General features: G+C 37.2%; 1 protein-coding gene across 1 annotated transcript in view; it reads left to right on the forward strand.

The window, feature by feature from the left end:
• The window catches only part of ERBB4 (erb-b2 receptor tyrosine kinase 4), a 593,387-nt gene that overhangs the window by 218,306 nt on the left and 352,228 nt on the right, over positions 1-22,853 (forward strand). The window lies entirely within an intron of this gene.

Raw genomic sequence — 22,853 nt, forward strand, 5'->3', positions numbered from 1 at the left:
GTGGTTGTTCCAGCTAGCGGGACTGGCCTAGGGGATTTTATAGGGGTTTTAATTACTTTTAATTGGACATATTCAAATATTTCGTTTTTAATTAAATTTTTAATTAGGCATAATATGTATATATGTTAGTATTTTATCTAATTTGTCAGCCGCCCTGAGTCCGAAAGGAGAAGGGCGGGATATAAATGCAATTAATAAAAAAATAAATTACTTTTATACATATTGTGTGTTGTTCTACTAGGTTTCAGTGTTTTTATTTGACAACCCAAATTCTGCTTTTGCTCAAAATAGGGCTTTGATTCATAAGAACATTGGTCATCGATGGAATCTTCATTTCAACTTTTAGCAGAATCAGGAGCAATTAAAAAAACAAATGTGTTTTTTTTAACAAGTCTTTACTTGAATTTTACTATTCTGACATTTTTCATTGGAGGGAAAGATTTAAATCTCAGTTACCATAATGTATTCAATGGAAATATAAGCAGCTTTGACTGACATTTTATTTAAAAGCAATTACAAAATACATGTCTGTTAGAATGGCAGAAGATTAATTCTTTCACAAAGTCTGCGGATTTAAGGGGAGGGCTATAGTTCTCTCTCTCTCTCTCTCTCTCTCTCTCTCTCTCTCTCTCTCTCCCTCCCTCCCTCCCTCTCCCTCTTTCTGCCCTTGGTCTGCCAGTCCTCTTCTCTTCCCCGACTCAGTGTGTATGTGTGTGTGTGTGTGTGTGTGTGTGTGTGTGTGTGTGTGTGAGAGAGAGAGAGAGAGAGAGAGAGAGAGAGAGAGAGAGAGGCACTTGCGCTTCCTCTCTCTCTCCCCCTCTCCCTCCTGTGTGCACAAACATCAAGGATTATTTTAAGAGACTCTCATGTTTTGCATTAAGCATAGCTTAAGATAGATATATGAATAAATAGTTTGACTTAGTATGCATTTATTGTATTTACCCCTTCCTAAGTGCATCATAATACAAGCAGACATTGACAGGAATTGGATAAGAAGGGTCATCCATAAGAAACAAACCTCTGGACTCACACTTGGAGTCAGAGTGAAACAAACTTTATAGGGAAGCATAAAAAAAAATATCAGCAGAAAGAAAATAAATCTTGAACAGCAGTCACAAGCTCTTCATAAATTGTATAAAAGTACTCCTGATATCTTTACCATAGTTCAATGTACCAACCAGGGAGAAGAAAACTCGAACAACAGACAGACTTTGAAAATATATCAGCTGGAGGCACCTCGTGGAAATGTTGAAGCAAATTGTTTTTGTCAGATGTAAAATAACAGCTTGCATACCTACTTACAATGTGTAGACATTTTGAACGTGCATCGCTGGTGGGATACTGTAGATTGAGCTCTGATCCTTGGGTGAGGGAGATCCCCCTAATTTGTGAGAAAATGAGATGGTTAGATTAAACATGTCAGCCCACTGAAAATTATTATATATTCTCTTTATATAACCAACTTTTAGCAATTGCTAAAACTGCATTAGCTGGGATGTATAGGGGAGGAGTGAAATTCTCCAAGACCTGCTTGCTTTCACAGATTTTGAAATATTTCTAATTTTTGCAACAAGTCTCCAAAGAAATAAGAATGTGAAAGATGGAAGAAGACAACATGAAAAAAACCTACTGAGTTAAACACAAGACGATAACCTTTGTAGCTTGCACAAACATACATACATGCATACATCTGCAGTCACAAACAGTTAATCTTGGCAGAATGTCATGATAGAAAGTGAGTTGTTTAGTATATTATGATGAATGGAGAGTTATATAGAAGCTGTTTGCAGGACTACCTCCTGGCTTAATGGGTAGCTTTTGGTGATGGATCCAAAATAGCGACAGGTTGAACAAAAATAAGGGAAACTTCAGGATGAATTAGACTAAACATAAATGAAAGTTTCTTTGGAGCACTATTCCATGGTGGCAGAGAAGCAAAATATGCTTATTCTCTTACTTCCATTGTATCTTCATCGGCTGGACCATAGTGTTGTTCTACACTTTTCAGGCTGTTAGAAAGGAGATGCTGGAGCAGTTAGTAAGCATTTGCATTAGTCTTTGCAATTACTTTCATTAGAATTGCTTTGATTCTGACACCAGTATAGGCAGGTTGCAGTGATATAATTGAGACAACTTAACCTATTGGTTTGGTTTCTTTTCAGCTTGTAAATCTCAGAAATGTAGAGCAGTGAAGGTTACCGCCTGGTTACTTGATCCTTCTAGCTATTTAAAACACTAGCTCCATACTTAAATTATACAGTTATTGCTTTTTTATGGAACATCTATTTAAAGAAGCAATGATAAGTCAGTTATTAAAATAAACCATCTGATTCAGATAAGTTGAAAAATCATCAGCTGACTTCAGATGTATCTTTTATAACCAAAGTGACGTTATGGTCTTTAAGACACTTTTTGATTATGTATATCTACTGACTCCAGATTGGTTTTTAGCCAGATTGAGGGACTAAGATTGTGTTGATGAGCTTAGTGGACAGCCAGTGAGGTGTGCTGCACTGCTAGATTTCTTGGTCTGCTTGGGAGCTGTTGATATCTATTACAAGTAGTCCTTGACTTACAACTATAATTGAGCTCCAAATTTCTGTTCCTAAGTGAGACATTTGTTAAGTGAGTTTTGCCACATTTTATAACCTTTCTTGCTGTTGTTAAGTGAATCATTGCAAATCTTAAATTAGTAACACAGTTGTTAATTGAATCTGGCTTCCCTATTGACTTTCTTTGTCAGAAGGCCACAAAAGGTGATTACATGATCCCAGGATACTGCAACTGATAATCAAGCAATGAATCAGCAAACACCTAGAGGCAAACAAACCCAACATGGGTTTGTCAAAAACAGATCATGCCAGACAAATCTTATTGCATTCTTTGAGCAGGTGACAAAATTAGTGGACCAGTGGAATGCTGTGGATATAATTTGCTTGGACTTCAGTAAGGCATTTGATAAAGTAGACCACAACCTACTGCTTGATAAGATAGAAAAATGTGGGTTAGACAGCATCACCACCAGATGGATTCGTAGCTGGCTGACCGGACATACTCAGCGTGTGGTCCTCAATGGAACTGTATCTACATGGAGGGAAATATGTAGTGGGGTGCCCCAGGGCTCTTCAACATCTTCATTAATGATTTGGATGAGGGGATAGATGGGGAACTCATCAGATTTGCAGCTGACACTAAGCTGGCAGGAATAGCCAACAGTCCAGAAGATAGGCTTAAGATACAGAAGGATCTTGACCAACCTGAACACTGGGCACTATCTAACAAAATGCAATTCAATGGTGAAAAAAGTAAGGTTCTACATTTAGGCAAGAAAAACCAAATGCCCAGGTATACTATAGGTGGTACCTTGCTCAATAGTAGCAACTGTGAGAGGGATCTTGGAGTCCTAGTGGACAATCACTTAAATATGAGCCAGCTGTGTGCTGCAGCTGCCAAAAAAGCCAACAGAGTGCTAGGCTGCATTAACAGAGGGATAGAATCAAGATCACGTGAAGTGTTAATACCACTTTACAATGCCTTGGTAAGGCCACACTTGTTGCTAGAATTGGGCATGTCTAGTTTAATGAAGAGAAGGACTAGAGGTGACATGATAGCAGTGTTCCAATATCTCAGGGGCTGCCACAAAGAAGAGGGAGTCAAGCTATTCTCCAAAGCACCTGAAGGCAGGACAAGAAGCAATGGATGGAAACTAATCAAGGAGAGAAGCAACCTAGAACTAAGGAGAAATTTCCTGACAGAACAATAAAGCAGTGGAATAGCTTGCTTTCAGAAGTTTTGAATGCTCCAACACTGGAGGTTTTTAAAAAGAGACTGGACAGCCATTTGTCTGAAATGGTATAGGATTTCCTCCCTGAGCAGGAGGTTGGACTAGATGACCTCCAAGATACCTTCCAACTTTATTATTATTATTATTATTATAACTGTCATAAATATGAGTTATTTGCCAAGCATCTGGAATTTTGATCACATGACCATGGGGCTGCTGCAACCATCATAAGTGTGGAAAACGATTATAAGTTACTTTTTTCAGTGCAATTGTAACTTTGAATGGTCACTAAATGAACTGTTATAAGTTGAGAATTACCTGTACAGTATCCATCTAGCCTGATAGGGAAATGGGGTTTTGTTATGTCACAATTCCTCCTATTAGGGTATGTCCAGAAAGTGCTTAGAAATGTCTATTATTTGATGCCTGTCCCATGGGCCTGTCCTTTCCACCAAGATTTCATCTTGTACTCTGCTCTGAAAGGAGTAATTCAAGTCTTTGGAATTAAATGCATCAGTAAACTGATGACTTCCTATTTTACAGCTCCTTGCCATATACTGTATGTAGCTTCAGGGAAACTAGATTGGTGGACTTGATAAAGGTGAAAAAATTAAATCCAGACAAGCAAGTTTCAGATGTAAAATTCAGCTGGTGTTAATCAGGATTGCACTTTCTTTATAGGAGCAAGTCCACAGTTTCAAAGAGCTCCTTCACTCCCTAGATCTTCAGTAGCAAGGAGAACATTTGTCCAACTGCAGTATGGCAGTTACGTGAATTCCTGAGCTGATGGAGTCTAAAAATGATAAATCATTCCTTTATATTAGACTGCTGCAATGTAGCCTACATCAGATTATCTTAAAAGAATGTTCTGAAGTTTCAGCTGATGCAAAATTAGCACTAGGCTGCTAACTAGTGCATGATACTAGGGTAATATTATGCTCTCGTTGTATGAATCATAGAATCATAGGGTTGGAAGGGATCTTGAAGGTCTTCTAGTTCAACTCTTTGCCCAAGGCAGGAATCCTTATAAAATCCCAGACAAATAAATGTCCAATCTTTTCCTGAAAACCTCCAGTAATGAAGCACCCCTGACTCTTGGATGCAAACAATTCCATTGACTAATTGTTCTAACTGTCAGGAAATTTCTCCTTAATTCCAGAATGGATTTCCCTTGTTGAGCTTCCACCCATTGCTTTTTGTCCTGGCGTCAGGTGCTATGGAGAATAAATCCACCCCTTCTTCCCTGTGACGGACCTTTAAATGTCGGAAGATGGCTATCATGATACCCCTAAGCCTTCTCTTTGTTAGGTTAAACAAATGTAGTTCCCTTAGCCATTCACTGTACAGCTTAGCTTCCAGACGCCTTCTCATCTTTGTAGCTATTCTCTGTAATCTTTTTGGGGATCAGCATCTTTTTTGTATTGTGGCGACTGGAACTGGAGACAATATTCTAAATGTGGCCTCACCAGAATAGTATAGAGTGATACTCTCAATTCCCATGATCTTGTTGATGCATCCTTTATTGATGCATCCTAGGACTTTTTTTTTGGCAATTGCAGAACACTGCTGTCTCATTCTTTTTTTAAAAAAACAAATGTTATTGGTTTTCCAGTTTTACATTAAGTATTCGGAAAGCAGCATGGTAACTGGGTAATCAGTGGTTCAATAACAAAATCTTTAGTACATATCTCACGTTACATCATCAGAAATTCCTTCTCTATTCCCCTTAATATTTACTATATCACATTTAAACTACGGTAGTAAGTTTCTAATTATAACAAATTTAATTAAAACCATTGTCAATCTGTTTTTTGCTTATACATATCCATATCCTGTTTTAAGTTTTACCTAATTTTTAATTTTTAATTACAATATTCAAATTTAACCTTTTATATCCATTGTGTTTGAGTTTCGGGTAATCCATATTTCCTTTATTTCACTACATAAAAGTTATCATATCTAAAATATACATATTACTTACTTAAATATGTTCTTATCTTATTCATAAAGATTTTCTATTCCTCATCCTAATAGATCATCATATTACTAACAGAGTGTCCTTTATTGTCTCAAGTCCATCCTCTATATTATCTGGGCTAAACAATAGTTCAAAACTAATTCCTAGTCATTAGTTTTTCATTTCCCTTATAAGTCTAAATCCTAATTGTTAAGCCAATTAATCTCTTATTTTTTTTATCATTTAACAACAATATTTACATCCAATAATCATATTTACCTTTATCTAAAAAGTCTTTTAGCCCATTAGTTAAGACTTTAGGATCCTCTATCATAAATCAAAAGATCCCTTTTTTTAAAAGAAATCTAACTCTGGTTTTCTTTTTGTGCCAACCAGGCTTCCATACCAATGCCTTTAAATCTTCAGATAAATCTCCCCTCATTCTTGTAGGTATTACTTGAACCAGGGGAGACCATCTAGTTATCAGTTTCCCAGGAAGACTGTCCCATTCATAGTCATTAGATTGTTGTCCTGACGGCTCCTTCAATTTGGTTTGGTCTTCTTGTTCCTCAGGTTTCTTCTGGTTTAGGTACAGAGTCACGTCCAATTTTATGATTGTCATTTGTTGGTCTTATCTGCTACCGTGTTGGTGTTGCTTTGTTCCACTTCTGTTGCTTTTGGGATTATAGGTTCTTTAATTGCAGTCAGGGTTTGTCTGTCAAAACTTTCAGTAGGTTGTATTTGTTGATCTTTGAAGTTTTCTTTCTTGGTATTACTCTCTTCCGCTTCTGTTGGTTTTTGAATTATAGATTCTTTCGTTGAAATCAGAATTTCATTTTGTAGGTTTAAGCTGGCGCCTGTGTCTTTCAATCTGGATTTAATTATCTCAGTAGCTTCAAGAATTTTTTCAAGTATAAGTTTATAGTTAAGTTGTTGCTGGTCTTCCTCCATTTCTAACATAGTTATAGATAGTCCTTTAGTGAAGGCTATTTCTTAGATAAAAGTCAGTAAATGTTCACCTCCACAATACCTACAAAGCAATTTCACTGTCCAGCTGTTCTCCCAGCTTTTTATCTCTTTTAGATAGTACCAAGGACAAATCTGAGCTGTAAGCAGGTCTCTTTAAGTTAAGAAAAGTATTTACATGCTATACCAGGCTTCGCCACAAGATGTCCCTGACACTGCTGTCTCATTCTTAACTGGTGGTCACTAGGACACCTACAGTATATCCCTCTCACAGACACTACTATTGAACCAGGTACTGCCTATCCTATATCTGTGAATCTGTTTTTTCCTGACTAAGGCCTTACTTTTCTCACCATTGAATTGCATCTTGTTGGATATGGCCCAGTGCCAAGTCTGTCAAGATCTTTCTGAATCTTGAATCAATCTTCCAAAGTGTCCCCTGCTTGATGTTGTCTGCATATTTGATGAACGCCACTTCAATCCCCTCATCTAGGTCATTTATGAAGTTGTTGAAGAGCACTGTCTGCCCAAGACAGAACCTTGAGGTACCCCACTGCATGTTTCCCTCCATGTAGATGTAGTTCCATTGAGGACTACCCACTGAGTGTGGTTGTTCAGCCAACTGCAAATCCATCTGGTGGTGATATTGTCTATCCCACATTGTTCTATTTTAAAATCTTTTATTGGGTTTAGGAAATCGTTATTGATGAATTGCTAATTGTTTAATTAATGCATGAATGAGCTCCATAGAAGCAGGAGTGGTTTAGAATAATGGAAATTATATCAATATAGATAAAACAGGACTGTGATTTCTAAACCTATTATACCATGGTGTAAAGAATGTATGAATGAACTTGGAAAAAGAGAGGAGGGAATGCTGCCTAGGAAAAAAATCAGAAAAGATAGGCAGGAGCCCACAGTTGCTTAATGATTAAAGGAAAAAACTTGGGAAAGACTCACCCTAATGGATCAAGTAGTTAAAATTGGAGGTGGGAAGTCTGTGCCTTCAGACTTGCAAGATTCTGTTAATGTAGCCTTGCTATAAAGTAAAATTAGTTCATTTTGTCATGTTTCCTGTCTTGTTTGCCTGGGAGGGCTGACACATACTAGCTTCAAGACATTTTATATGTTATGATGTGAGATATTAAGCACTCAATTTCCATTTTATCAAAGCACACAAATTACTCTACTTTTTTACTTTTTTACCGTGTGTGTATAACATTAACAAAATCATTCCATTTTCCCTGTGAAACACATCTACATTTTTGATCCATTAATTTTCAGACCCATATTCCTTATTTCATCATACATTTTTTCAAACACTTGCTACAAATCATTTAAATTCTCAGTCAACAAGACATCTTCTGCATACAAATGTATTTATATAGTCATAGCTCCAACATTACTCCAAGCATTCTTTATACATACATATGTAGTAGAAACACAGTGAACGGTTTACATGGACATCACAAACTTGAATAGGTAGTCCTCATTTTATAACCATTTGTACAGTAATCATTGCAAAGTTATCTGATTTTTACGTGGGATCTCCCTCAAACAATCCAATCCAATATAATGCCAGTTATATCATGGCACTGTATTTTTCAGAGCTGAGATACCAGAATGTTTTGAAAATGGTCAGTGGTAACTTGGATAGTCTAAACCAGAGCTGCAGGTTTGCTGATTGGGATTGTCCAAGATAGCAGCTCTATGATGCCAATCTAGTTTGTCAGCTATATTGGCTGCTATTTCCAGGCTGCTTTTTAAAGATCTTAATGACTCGGGGCCAATGTATCTCGGATCCTCCTCCTCCTCCTCCTCCTCCTCCTCCTCCTCCTCCTGCATTTCATCACCACTACCATCATCATTGGAAGGGACCTTGGAGGTCTTCTAGTCTAACCCCCTGCTCAAGCAGAGGACCCTATATCATTTCAGACAAATTGATGTCCAGTCTCTTCTTAAAAACCTCCAGTGATGAAGCATCCACAACTTCTGAAGGCAAGCTATTCCACTGTTTTATTGTTCTTGTTGTCAGGAAGTTTCTCCTTAATTCCAGGTTGTTTCTCTCCATTGTTTCTTGTTTTGCCTTCTGGTGCTTTAGAAAATAAGTTGATCCTCTCTTCTTTGTGGCTGCCCCTCAAATATTTATTTGATTATTTGATTAGGAGCTTTGGTTATTTTGACAAACGTGTCATTCCACCATCACTTTAGCAACCTGGAAGACAGGAAGACTTCACGTGTCTAGAGATCCCAGGTTTTTTTGTACTTATTTGAAAGCTACAGTTTATAAACTTTAATTATAAATAAGGCAATTATCTAGCCTGTGGTCTTTGGAATCTTTTTGCACCTAACTGTAGTGAAGTTTATTGCATATAAGCTTATGCATTTTTTCCAGAACAAAAGCAAAAACACTAATTAAATGCTTATATCAATAAAATACACATATGAAAGCTATAAACACAGTATGAAAACCACATAAACCAGAGCCAACTCCCCATTCAACAGAAAACACATAACTGGAGAATTATGTTCTTTTTCTGTGAGAAATAATTTCCTTTCAAGAGCTAGAGTGTATAGTGTATTATATACCAAGTATTACGGTTTGTTCAAGGAGGTCTTGTTTTCAAGATACTGTTTCTATCAGTTCTCTGTTCTTTGCAATTTGACAACAGTGATACAACTCTGTGCAGGTTTTCAGTTGTGGGAAGATGAAGCCTGGGAGGAGAGTTGGCATATCTATGTATTAAAAGTTTTGAGCAGAGAACAGAAAGATTCCATGGAATTGCATCATTGAAGCAATAATTTATTCATGAATGATAATTAAAATATCTGATTAAAATGTACATCTCAGCTTCAGAAGAAATGATATCTAAAGTGGTCTGTGTCTGAATAGTTTATTTCCTCCAAGCAATGCTCCCCCTCCCCCTCTCTACCAACACTCTGCTCCTCTAATTAACCACACTAGAGCAACCAAGGCTGATCCAACTGAACTTGGCCTGATTGACCAAAACATGGCTTTTTTTCAGCTTCTCATTCTATCCAGTCAGCTTTACAAAGTTCTCAGGGAGCCCTACAAAAGTATAAAATGTTAACATAAGATGATAATTCTTTCCTTAAAATCAATATTTATGTTAGCCTCCTACTAATATAAAAGATCCCTGGTTTTTATTGGTAAAAAAGACCAGGCAGTTACTGTTTAAACTGAGAAGCAATTGAGGAAGGATTGTTCAAATGTTGTTGGATGGAATATTGTTCCTTCTGATCCTGAGTCAGTCTTGCCGTCTCCCGCCAGATGTGCCTCTCATACCTCCAACTGACAGGGCATGCTGTAATGGCAAAGGATGATGAAAGCTGTAATCTGACAGATCTAGGTGATCAGATAGAGGAAGGCTGGTACAATATATCTTCAATTTTATGTGTAGCAATTGTAATAAAATGACAATATAATGTTTTCAAATTTATTACAGCAATCATTGAATCAATATCATTAAAATAAAGATTTTAACAGAACAAAAAGATAATTGAGCAAGGAAACATAAAATTCAAGGTCGCATAAAATATCTATTTTACGAAATAAATCTCTGTTGAAATTGAAAATGTCTAAATAATATCAGAAGTTGAGGAAACCCTTGGGTAGAGTTATGATGAAGAAATATTACTAGTCACCACTATATGGACCTTGGTCAAATATAACAAAAGAAAAAACAATAAAGCCAAATTTAGTTTCCAGCCCCTTCTTGGAGCCCCCAATTTTGGTGATGCGACTGCTTAAAAGCAGAATGATTTGTTATAAATTTGAAGCTGGAAAGGGTTTGAATACCAAAGTTTTCTACCAACTATGTTCAGTAGCCCCGCCCACTTTGCACTCTTGCAGTGTCATTTGCGTACCTCCAAAGCCAAGCTCCCTGTCACTAAAAGGCTTGAGCCCCTTTTATCTTTGGGCCTTATATTGGGTAAATGAGCTGGTAAGTCAGGAGATATCATTCTAGTTATGTTTTGTAAAAATAATTTTATTAAAGATTATAATGACAGTAGTGAAAAGTATTACAAGCTAAAAGAAAAAAAAGTAAAGAATGCAAAGGAAAAAAAAAAAGAAGGAGAACAAGAATACAGAGAAAAGGAATATATAAAGTGACCTTCCAACCTTCATCCAAACAAGTATAAACAATTTAGTAACTTTTTTTCCTTGTCTTGTAAGTTACAAGAAATGATTTCTTTATCCATGCCCAAGCCTATCTATAAACAAATCCATAAAGCATAATCATTTCAGTCCTGGTGTTAGCAAATGTCCATTAAGGGTTGCCAGAAATAACAACCTTGATCAAATAAACCAACTTTAAATTCCCTCCTTTTACTCCTTTTACAGAAGAGTAAAGACATTAGCCTCATAACCAAATGCAGATTAGTCAACACAATAATTTTTCCAACTGCTACTTATGGCTGCGTAACTTGGACTTTTTAAAAAGGCAGGTAGGAGAAGGATGGACGCCCTTGAACTGTGGTGCTGGAGGTGACTATTATGCATCCCATGGATTGCAAAAATAAACAAACAAAGAAGCCCTAGACTGAACCTCACCAAAAATATCACTTGAAGCCAAGATCGCCAAACAGAGGCTGTTGTACTTTGCTTATGTCATGAGAGCTGACTTACTTGAAAAGTCTATCATGCTGGCAGTGATTAAAATAAAAGCAAGGATAGTTAAAAATTGATACTAAAATTAATTAAAAGGTGGGGGAGGAGCTTCAGGGCACTAACCAGCCCCACGACTGCATGTTCCTCTGCGCCCCCCTAGCAAGATGGCAGAACCAGTCCTTTAAAGGCTAAGAGACTGAGGCCCACCTCATTTTGGGGGGGAGAATGTCCCAAAGGGCAGTGGCAGAGAAGGCTCTTCCTGTATCCCACCAGTTGGAATATACTCTCAGAGGACAGTTTTTGAGTATTCTCCAAACTCCAACCTTTGCATCTTTTCATCCTGTGTCTCCCAAAGTTTGGAATTTCAGTCTTTTGAGAACAGAGACTCTCACAAATGGTTTAAGTCAATAATCAGTAGTGTTCTCAGGCTCTGATTTACTTGTTTATATTATACATTCAAAGAATGGTTATGAAAAAATAACAAACCCCTAACAAACCTAAATGCATAAAAGAAATGTTTCTGCACAGAAATTAAGTGGGAAGCTACGTTTTGAAGTACAGGTAGTCCTCATTTAGTGATTGCATCATGTAGCAGCCATTTTTAATTACAGCAATGGTAAAAAAAAATAACTTTATTACTGATCCTTGCATTTATGACCTTCCCAGTCTGTGAAGCAAGGGAAAGTAAGATCATAAGCACATTTTTTAAAATATATTTTATTGTTTTTAACATAGTAACCTTAATATTGTCTGGGTTTATATTTAAAAACAATCAATAACAATTAATTCTATAATTCCATAATACACATAGTAGCTTTCCTTGATTTTCTCTTCTTCCAATAATATTCTCTTTTACCAATCTTAAATTAGTACATTTCTTAGTATTTTGATAGATAAAAATTGAATATAAACATTTTTCTAGTATTTATACGTAACAACAACATCAATATAAGGCTTCTTTTCTAATTAAACATTTTAATTACCTCATCATAGATCCTGTTTTCAAAGTTCTTATTTAGATTTGTTTTCCCCTCAGTATTCAAGACATTAATTATACTTAAGTATCTAAGTTTTTTTTCCTCATAAAGCCATTCCAACAGTTTTACATTCCTCATATCTGAAAAATAAAGAAAAAAAAGGGGGGGAGAAAAAAAGGAAGGACATACTATACTGCTTGAAAAACATATCCCTCTTAAGCTAAAATACATGTATATCATTACACTTAAGTATCTAAAACAATTCCCTCATATTAACTATCCCAACATTTTTATATTTCTCATATCATAAAAAAATACTATGTTACTTGAAGGTCCCATCCCTCTTAAACTAAAATTCATTTATATCCAGAATTTTCCTATTTCTTTAACCATATTCAAACAAGTGTTTAATCTTTAGATATTCCATCTGATAAATCCCATCATCTACTTTCTTGATTCTAACTTTAGCCTTTTTTTTTGCCAAACCTCTTTCCTAATCAATATGCTCCACTGAACCAAAAAGTCTTCCTGTAGTCTTGTAGATGTTGTTGTAAGTGCAAGAGACACATCAAGTGAAGTGTTTTTGTGGGAAGGTTTAGCCCATTCGTATTCATTGAAAATCTTTTTCTTTCTTTCTCTCTTAATTTCTCTTATCATTTTTTGTTTCTCAAGTTCTTGTAGTTCTCTTGACAGCTCTATAATCCATTTTGTTGAATCTTTTTTCTTGTCCTCAGACTTATTTTGCCAACTTGAAGTATAAGTTATCTTTTCTGTGTCCAATATTTCCTGCAAATTTTTCTGGGTTAAGTCATAATTCCTTCCGTTGATGAGTTCCATCTTTAAATCTTTTTCCTTTGGTTTATATTCAGTTGTCTGATTTATCTGATCCCTCTCTATTTTTATTTTCTGACGTTTTTTTTGTTGTGAGGTTAAATTGAAGATGTATTCATTTATATTTTCAAAGTTGTTTTTAATTTCCTTGTGGTTTAAATCATTGTCGTTTGAATTAGTTGCAACATGGCATACATTTCCTCCTGGAAAGTATTTTTTTTTCTTTCTGCAGATCTCTGACATTCCATAATAGCCAAAAATCAAAGTTTTCCTTTTTCTGCAAACAGCTTTAGGATCACAGTTCAATAAGTATTTATAGTCCAGGAAGATCAATTTTGTTTCTGAGATTTATGATTCTTGCTTTGTAGGTAGCCCAAAATGTTTTCTTTTCTTTGTTGCAGCTGTTCTCTGTTTGGTTAAGACATTGAAGGTCAAAGAAACAAGTTATCTTTTTCTGGGCTTCCTGCCAATTCCTGCATCAGAGCAACCACAGTGGTATATTTTCATCTACCACTAGATGTCAGCACCAGTTCGTTTTTCAGTTTTCAAAACAAGCAATTACTATCTTCTGTTTTCATCAATAGTATTTTGATAAGAAAATCTTAACTATTTCCACCAATTCCAAACTTATCCGGATTTTAGTCTTATATTCATTTCATTTCAATATATTTCTGTCTCCCATAAAAGTTTAATTTGCCGCTTCCATCTGTGGGAAGGTGGGGCAAGAGTCCCTCTCCTCACTTTCAGAGGATTTTTGCTTCTTGGTGTTTTTTTTTAGGAAATCAATTATCAAGTAGAAGAGAGAGAATCAATATTCTTACCCAGTTCCAAGCATGTTGTTTACGATCCAGCTTTTTGGGGCTTCGTCTGCTTGTAGTTTGGGCTAGACTCTGGAGTGAAGCTAGCATTTCTCCTGCTGGTTTCTGAAGGGCTTTTCCCGGACCAATCAGATTGACCACTGTCTCTCCACAGACAACGGGACACCCCTCCTTCATCACCTCTCCAGGGCGACTTTAGGCCCATTTAGGGTCCCCTAACAGGAAGAATTCGGCCATAGGGTGCGGAGCCCTGCGATCCCTCAGCTACTGTGCTAATGTGCAAAACCGGAAGCCAAGACCACAAGCACATTTTGCGGTTTCACTAAGTGACTGCTTTGCTTAATGACCAAGTTTCCACTCCCGGTTGTGGTTGCTAAATATGTACTACCTGTAATTTCTGGATATTCTTCAGATAGCTCTCATAGACAATTTGTCTGGCCTGGAAGTAGCTAAGTCATGTTTCTCTAAGCATGGCTGTACTTTAAAGTGAGAGGAAAAAGCACCCACAAATTTTTTTTTTCAAAGACAAATACTTCAGAGAACATTTGATTGCTTTCGGCCTTGCCTACCAATTGCCTACCAATGTAAAATTTTTAAAGACAAACACTTTAAAAAGGAGTAACAATTTACACTGTATAGAAGCTTAGATATACATATGTAAAGGTTCTACATAAGCATTTTAATAATAGGTGCCATATTTGATTAGAATAATGCTAAAGCTAGAAAGAAGAGGAGGAATCCTGAGGAAAAAGAATAGTACTGCAATGTGTACCTGTGTATATATATAGCCTGGTTCTAGTTATAGGATGAAAAAAAAATCAACCCTAGTTTTACATTGGATTTCAATCCATTATTTAATATGTTACATAATAATATTTTGGTTAGATTTTCTTTGACAGTGGGTGAAATCCAATGTTTTGCAAGTGGATGTCTACATACAAACTTTCTTTTCCAATGTCTCTTCCTGGTCTCAGGGTTTTGGATGGAAACGAATTCCCTTTATCCTTTTCTATGATGGAAGCTAGTGGGGATTTAAGTGATGTCACCCATGATAGTTGATAGACAGACAGACAGACAGACAGACAGACAGATGACAGACAGATATATGCCATGTTATATTATTACCTTTATATATATGTGTGTGTTTGTGTGTGTTTGTGTGTGTGTGTGTGTGTGTGTGTGTGTTTTCATAGATTTTCATGGGTAAAGGTATGCAGGTCTTGGCGTATTCGGGTCTTTTCCCATGTAAGATTGAGAGTATCTTGGCAACGTTTTGACGAGGTCCCACTCATCATCTTCAGGCTGGGGTCTTCAGCTTCGTGCTTGTGCGAGCAAAGTGTGATCCGAGCTGCCGTCTCTCTATAAATATTGGTGGAGGTTTGTGGAGTGCTGGCTTAGTTGCTGTAGGTGGGTTGGTTGGCTGTGTTGGAGTTATTGTTTGCTGATTGTTCAGCTGTTTTGTAACATCCTGAGTAGTTGAGGTGCTGGCTGTGTGCTCCCCACCAATATTTATAAAGAGATGGCAGCTCCGATCACACTTTGCTCGCACAAGCATAAAGCCGAAGATCCCAGCCTGAAGATGACGAGTGGGACCTTGTCGAAACGTTGCCAAGATACTCTCAATCTTACATGGGAAAAGACCCAAATACGCCAAGACCTACATACCTGTACCCATGAAAATCTACGAAAACACACACACACACACACACACACACACACACACACACACACACACACACACACACACACACACACATATATATATATATATATATATATATATATATATATATATATATATATATATATATATATNTGGTTGGTATTCATTAAACTGCCTCCCTGTTACTCCAATTTCCTACAATTGTCCTGATAGCTTTATATTTCATTCAATCTGTTGTTCTTCCTTTTCCTCAAATATATTCTGATTTCTTGATTTGTGAAAAGTCTTTTCCATTTTCAATGTTTCACTCCATTTTCTGATATTTCAGTTGGCTGGGTCTGTTGGTCAGTTGGGTCTTCTTTCTTAGCATTTAGTTGTTCCAATTTTCTTTTTGTTTTCTGTGTTGTTACTTCTTTGCTTGTAATCAAGATCTAGGTTTGTATATTTAAGCTAGACCATTGTTCCTTTGTGTTGTTTCTTATTTTATCACAAGCTGAAAGGATAGTTTAGTGTATTGATTTCAACATGGAAAGGATTTTTTCCTGATCTTCATCCATATTTTCTTAATAATATATTAAGTTGAAGACTTTAGAATCAAAAGTTAAAAATATTTTTTGTCTTTTGTATCTGGATATGGGACACCTATTTCACATTTTATAGATGGTTTTATAGATTTTATAATAGAAATTGTTTATCAAGTAAGAGTTTATAATCCAAGGTGTTCCATCATCTTGTGTAATAATATATGCTTCTCATGTAGGGAAATAGGAAAGCAGTTCCCCAAGCATAGCTCTTAGAGTCAGCAAAAGTTTACATTCATAGTTCAAGCAGGCCAGCTTCCAATACAGTACACCATCCCTGCCACACAGATAGGCCACCCAGAAATCCCTTCTTTGCAGCTGGGTTTTTCAAAGTTAGTAGCTGTCAAGGTCAAGCAAATTTTATCTGAAGTCTAGGCTTCAAGGCAGGTTTCTTTTAGGCAATAACAGATTGTAATACCATAATTCGCCACAAGATGTCACCAACACCATTTTATAGCTTTTTAAGTCCAAAACCTATATGGTGGTTTTTCAAATCTTATTTAAAAAAAAAACAAAATCAAAAGTCTCCAATAAGAAAAAAGAACACTTTTAGTCCCCAAGTTTCAAAAGAATATATATCCAATTAGGTTAAAATTAATCTTATGGTTGTTCTGTTTCCCCTGGGTAGTTAGTCACCCCTTTTCTTAGAGGATTGGGTAAAAATTCCCTTCCCTCTCTCCTCACAGGGGGAAAAATGCTTTGGGCAGCTTTTTCAGGAAATAAAATTTAGAATCTTAAAGAGAGGATCAGGTCTCACCCAGTTTCATCTGTGTTGCTTGAAAGTTGCTTGGTGGTGCTTTTGATTTTGGCTGTCAGCAGCTTTGTGACCGGCCATATTAATATGGCCGGTCCTTCCCCTGCTGGTTTGGAGGGGTTCCCCGGATCAAATGGAAGGGCCGCCATCCTCCTGCGATCAAATGGGAGTCCCCTCCTTGCTCATCGCCTCTATGGGGCGACTTTCGACTCTTTTCGGGCTCCCCCAGTGGAGCGAATTCAAACGCAAAAGATGGAGCCCGGTCTTCCTGCTGGGAGTCTTATTATTACCTTTCTTTAGATTTCCTCCATAGGTCTGTATGGTAGCTGGTTATTGAATTTGGATATGCAAATATATTGCACTGCTTCTGAAAACAATTACCAGAAGAGATATTTCTTGATGTAAAAAGTGTTATAAGCTGATTTCATGTGACCCACGAAGCCATCCTGGAAACAGTGAGGGAACGGCCCCCACTGCCTTGGCCCTGGCCCAGGCCAGCCGGGAGCCAATATACAGTTTTGTGGTGGCCATCTATGCTGAAATGCATTCAGTCTTAGCTCCACAAGGCCATCTGGAAACAGCGAGGAACCAGCCCCTGCCGTGTCAGCCCCACTCCCGGGGTGCATGCTGGGGAGGTGTCACCCTTTGTGAGGAATGAAGAAATGCACCATCACCTGGAAGTGGCCAGCAAATGGCCCTCGCCTACTTCACATATCTGGCTTGATAGGCTCTGCCCCATCCCTTTCTGCCAAAGACCCTCAGATCTGTCCCACTCCTGCCCAGGCCCCCACAGGCACCCTTGACGCGAATGATGTAGAGCTGGCCATGCCCACCCAGTAGACCACATCCACTCCATTCACACCCACCCAGTAGGCTGCACCCACCCTGGCCACACCCACCCAGCCCCCCCAAGGGCAACCGCAATGCTGATGCGGCTCTCAATGAAATTGAGTTTGACACCCCTGCCCAAGAGCATTGTTGCATTTTTCAGAAATACCTAAGAAGTTTTGTTTAAGAATCCCAAGTTTGAATACTGTTAAACCCACTCTTAAAGAATATGGTGCTTTTCCTTATGTTGGCCAAATATTCTACAGTGTTACATCTTTTTTTACCCTGATACGGAGTTGTCTTTTACAGCCAGCAGAATAATACAGTAACTATCTATTTTTGTCAAAATAAATAATTTCTTTTTGTGAAACAAACTTTTTTTAATTTGAAGAACACTGCACCATAACAAAACTGTACATTGGTGAGAGAGCCAGCAGTTGGGCTTGAGGCTTTGATTTCTAAGCAGCCGATCTATCCCTCATGATAAAATCAGAGAGGTGAAGTAAAGAAAGCACTTTCATTTTCTCTGACAGATATAAATGGCATTTGAGAATTTGCAGTTATAAGCTGTTATTCTGCATGAGGGAGAGGATGGAGCAGATCCTCTTAGTCTGCATATATAATGGAATTATTCTTTAAATAATCCCACATTTATGATAGCTACAGCTAAGGAGTCTAACAAACTTGAGCATGTGTTCTATATACTGACCTTCATTTTCAAACTGTTGAACAGCCTTTCATCTGTGAATAATCTCTTATATTACACTGCTTTCTGATATAATCTGAGAGATTTTTGTCCTATGGAGCTTAATTATGATCCCTTATCTTTATCTGTGATTTTTAGTCTTGCTATACTAGAGACCAATGGTGTTCACTGCATGACCAGGATAATTTGGTAAATAGAAAATTTTCTCTTGTTATCTGGATGCTGGAAGCAAGCAGGCAAAATAGCTGAGGGTGGAGGAAGCCCTAACTGACCACTTGAAATAGTGACTTGGTTGCACTTGTCAGGATGAACACTTTAAATATGGCTAGCCTATCCAATACAATGCTCTTAGGTGACCATAGTCCCAGAGACATTTATCAAGAAGAGGTGGCTGTTTCCAGAGTTTCTAAGTTCATTCATTTTATTTTGGTCTCTGACTGGCTTTGCTTTAATAGCTATAGGATTTACCAAGATTTTCAGTACATTCCATAACTCATCCAAAATATGACAAAAACAAATATTTCTTTATAAAACCAAGAGATTAAGGTGAATTTCATATAAACCAAAAAGGCAGATTTTTTAAAAGAAAAACTTCATTTTTTATAGCAAATGAGATAGCATGTGTAACTGATTACAGCATCGGATCAATTAAACAGCTTCTGTAATATCCAAACTATTTTGAAAGTGTTGTCCTTTGGTAAAACTTATCTGCCGCTCAGAAATAAGCTACTGTACTCCATGAAGGATTCTTTGTGGCATGAAGATGTAAGGTTGAAAATGATGCATTTATTATTATCTTCTTCCAAACAATTCTAAGTCTGCCAACCTCAATCCTTTTTAATTTGAAAAAAAAAAGCATTTTGGACATTTGGAATAGTTTCAAGCTGATTAGAATGGGCTACAGGAACTGTGGTGGCACACACCGTGGTTAGAATGGACATCCTCATCTTCCGAGGTCAGTAAAATGAGGATCTAGATTGTTAGGGGCCATATGCTGACTCTGTAAACTGCTTAGAGAGGGCTCTAAAGCACTGTGAAAGGGTATATAAGTCTAAGTGCTACTGCTATTGCTTCATGCCATTCTTCCTCTCAGTTTTTCTTTACAAATTTCTATTTAAAGATTCATTTAACTTTTCCAAATAAACTTTCAGACATAACTTTGTCTGATATATAGCAGTGTTTCAGCAATTGCATTTTAGGATAATACAAGATAAATTAGAAACAATAGCTAAATAAGAACACACATTGATAAAATAATGCAACTTTCATCTCATAAAAATATTTTTAAAATCTAAAACAAACTGCAATGTGGCTTCAAAGCTTATAAAGTTCTAATTCTTCGGATTGAGATAAAGTTGGTGATGGTGTCAGCCAAGCTTTGTATCTTAGAGGCTGTATCTTAAATGACTCAAGAAAGTCCCCCTCTTCCTCATTGCTGCACCATCTACATATCTCCCATAATTGGGACAAAGATCCCATCTTTCGATCTTCAGCAAAGCAAGCATTTGATGCACTTCATTTGAAAGTCCAAATTAATTTCACTACTGACAATGTGAAATCAGGCTAAACTGATAGTGCTGAAGAACCATCTAAATAATTATCTTATTTCATTTTACCTTATTTCATTTTACCTTATTTCAATTTCGGAAAGGATGTGGCAGTTTGAAAGAGGTCAGGTGTCTACCAGCAGGGACAAGAGGCATATCTTTAAACTAGTCAAGAATGCCATTAAGGACTGTGATGTTGATGCTGTGTACATTTTGACAGAGTGATTTTCAGAGCTTAGGGCAGGAACTTAGTAGGATAGGCTGTAGGCTTACTTTTTCAGAGGTTTTAATGTATATAAGGAATAAAAAGGAAAAGGCCAGCGTATAGCAGAGTTCAATGTGTGGCAGAAGGCTTTGGTTATATTAATCATGAGGTCTGCAATGGGTCTGATGAAAAACTGTACAAAAGAGATGGTTTGCATCCATAAAAGAAAGGGAGTGAGTTACTTGGCATTAAATTCATCGATTTTCTGGAGAAACATTTAAACTAAACAATGGGGACAGAGAATTAATTGATACAGAACATTTCTGTCCCCAGCAGGGTTATCAGTGCTTGAAACATAGATGTTTGTGCGGGTAAGAATATCAACCTTGCTGTCAAGAAAAATCAAGCCTTTGATAGTGTGTGCTATACCATGTGCACTAATCAAATGGGTGGTAAGTAAGTAGGGGAAATCAGGTACAAAACAAGTTATGTAGAAAGTAAACACAGTGTATGCGCAGAATATGAGGAATAAACAGAGTGAATTAGAAATTGAAGTAAATGAGAGCAGATATGATATTGTTGTCATTACAGAAATGTGGTGGGATGAAACCACAAATGGAATATACAGATAGAGGGATTTAAATTATGTAAAAGAAACAGACCAAATAAAAGAGGAGGTGGAGTTGCGCTATATATAAGAAATAACTACATCTCTGCAGACATAGAGCACTACAATGATGAAAACTGTCTTGAATGAATGTGGGTCAATATAAAAGGGGGAAAATGACATTGCCATAGGTGTATACTATAGGCCACCCAACCAGAGGAAATAGATGGACTTTTTGCTAAGGTATGTAGGGAGCACATCACAATACTAATGGGAGACTTTAACTACCCTGACATCAACTGGGAGACAAACTCTGCATCGTGGAAGATCAAACAGATTCCTGACAAACCTAGCAGATAACCTTGTTTCCTAAAAAGTAGAGAAGAGAACAAGGGGATCAGCCATATTGGACTTAATTCTCACTAACAGAGATGAAATGATAAAAGGTGTTGAAACTATAAGAACTTTGGTGGTAGGGAGTGATCGTGCAGTATTGGAATTCAACATTATGCAAGCACAAGCAATAGAACAAAGTCAAACTAGAGTCTTGGACTTTAAGAGAGCTAATTTCAACTTAGAGAGCTTGGGAAGGATTCTATGGATGAGAATCCTCAAGGGGAAAACAACCCAAGAAGCTTGGGAAACTTTGAAAAGTGAGATTATAAAAGCCCAGTCTAGCACAGTACCAATGAAGAAGAAAAATAACAGCTCTCAAAAGAAACCAGCATGGCTGCATAAAGAACTCTCTGATAAATTGAAAGACAAAAAGGACAAGTATAAAAAGTGGAAAGAGGGGCACATAACTAAGGCAGAATACCAGCAAATAGCCAGAGCCTGAAAAGATGAAGTGAGGAAAGCTAAGGCTCAAAATGAAGTAAGGCTTGTGACAAAAGTCAAAAATAACAAAAAAAAGTTTCTTTTAATATGTAAAAAACAAGAAAAAAGTCAAGGAAATGATTGGTCCATTAATGGGAGAAAATGGTAAGAAGGTGACAAGCAATTGGGAGAAAGCAGAACTGCTTAACTCATTTTTTTCCATCCGACTTTACAGAAAAGGAAAAAACAATCCAACCTATCAAAATCAGTACCATAAAAAACAGATTAGGAATACAAGTTAAGATAGGCAAGAAAATGCTAAGTGAGGACCTGTCCACCCTAGATTAGTTCAAATAACCAGGACCAGATGGATTACACCCAAGGTTCTGAAGGAACTGGCAGATGTGATCTCAGAACTATAACTTTCAAAGATCCTGAGCACTGGGGAACTACCAGAGGACTGGAAAAGAGCTAATGTAGTTCCCATCTTCAAAAAAGGTAAAAAAAAATAAATCTGGGAAACTACAGACTTATCAGTCTGACCTCAACACCTGGGTAGATTCTGGAAAATATAATCAAGCAAGGAATCTGTGAACAACTAAAGGCAAATAAAGTCATAACCAACAGCCAACATGAGTTTGTAAAAAAACAGATAATACCAAACAAATCTTATTATCACTTTGAAAAAGTGACAAAATTAGTGGATCAGAGGAATGCTGTGGATATAATTTACTTGGACTTCAATAAGGCATTTGATGTGTATAGGGTTTTCTGCCTGAGTAGAGGGTTGGACTAGAAGATCTCCAAGGGGCCTTCCAACTCTGTTATTCTGTTATTCTGTTCTGTTATTTTGTTACTATAGTTGGTTGTTGTTTGTAAAATACTAGTTAATGATGGAATGGGCTTTGTTTTGCTGAACAGCTTCCAGTGAGTTTATCTAGAGAGAAATCAGTATACCGTAGTTTTCCGTTTTTTAAGACGCACCCTTGTATAAGACACTCTGGCATGCGAGTTCCAAGCTTACAGCAAACAAAGTCAGCGCTGGGAGCAACCGCCTGCCAGCACTCTAAATAGATGCCTCCCGGCTGGCCCCACCCCCACCCATCTAACCAGCATCTGGCATGATGAGCATGCATAGTCAGTTCACAACAGCAGCCTTCTGACCCTGGTAAACAAACCA

The sequence above is a fragment of the Protobothrops mucrosquamatus genome, unplaced genomic scaffold (genome assembly GCF_001527695.2).
Source record: "Protobothrops mucrosquamatus isolate PMUCROS unplaced genomic scaffold, P.Mucros_1.0 scaffold_253, whole genome shotgun sequence".
Taxonomy (NCBI): Eukaryota; Metazoa; Chordata; class Lepidosauria; order Squamata; family Viperidae; genus Protobothrops; species Protobothrops mucrosquamatus.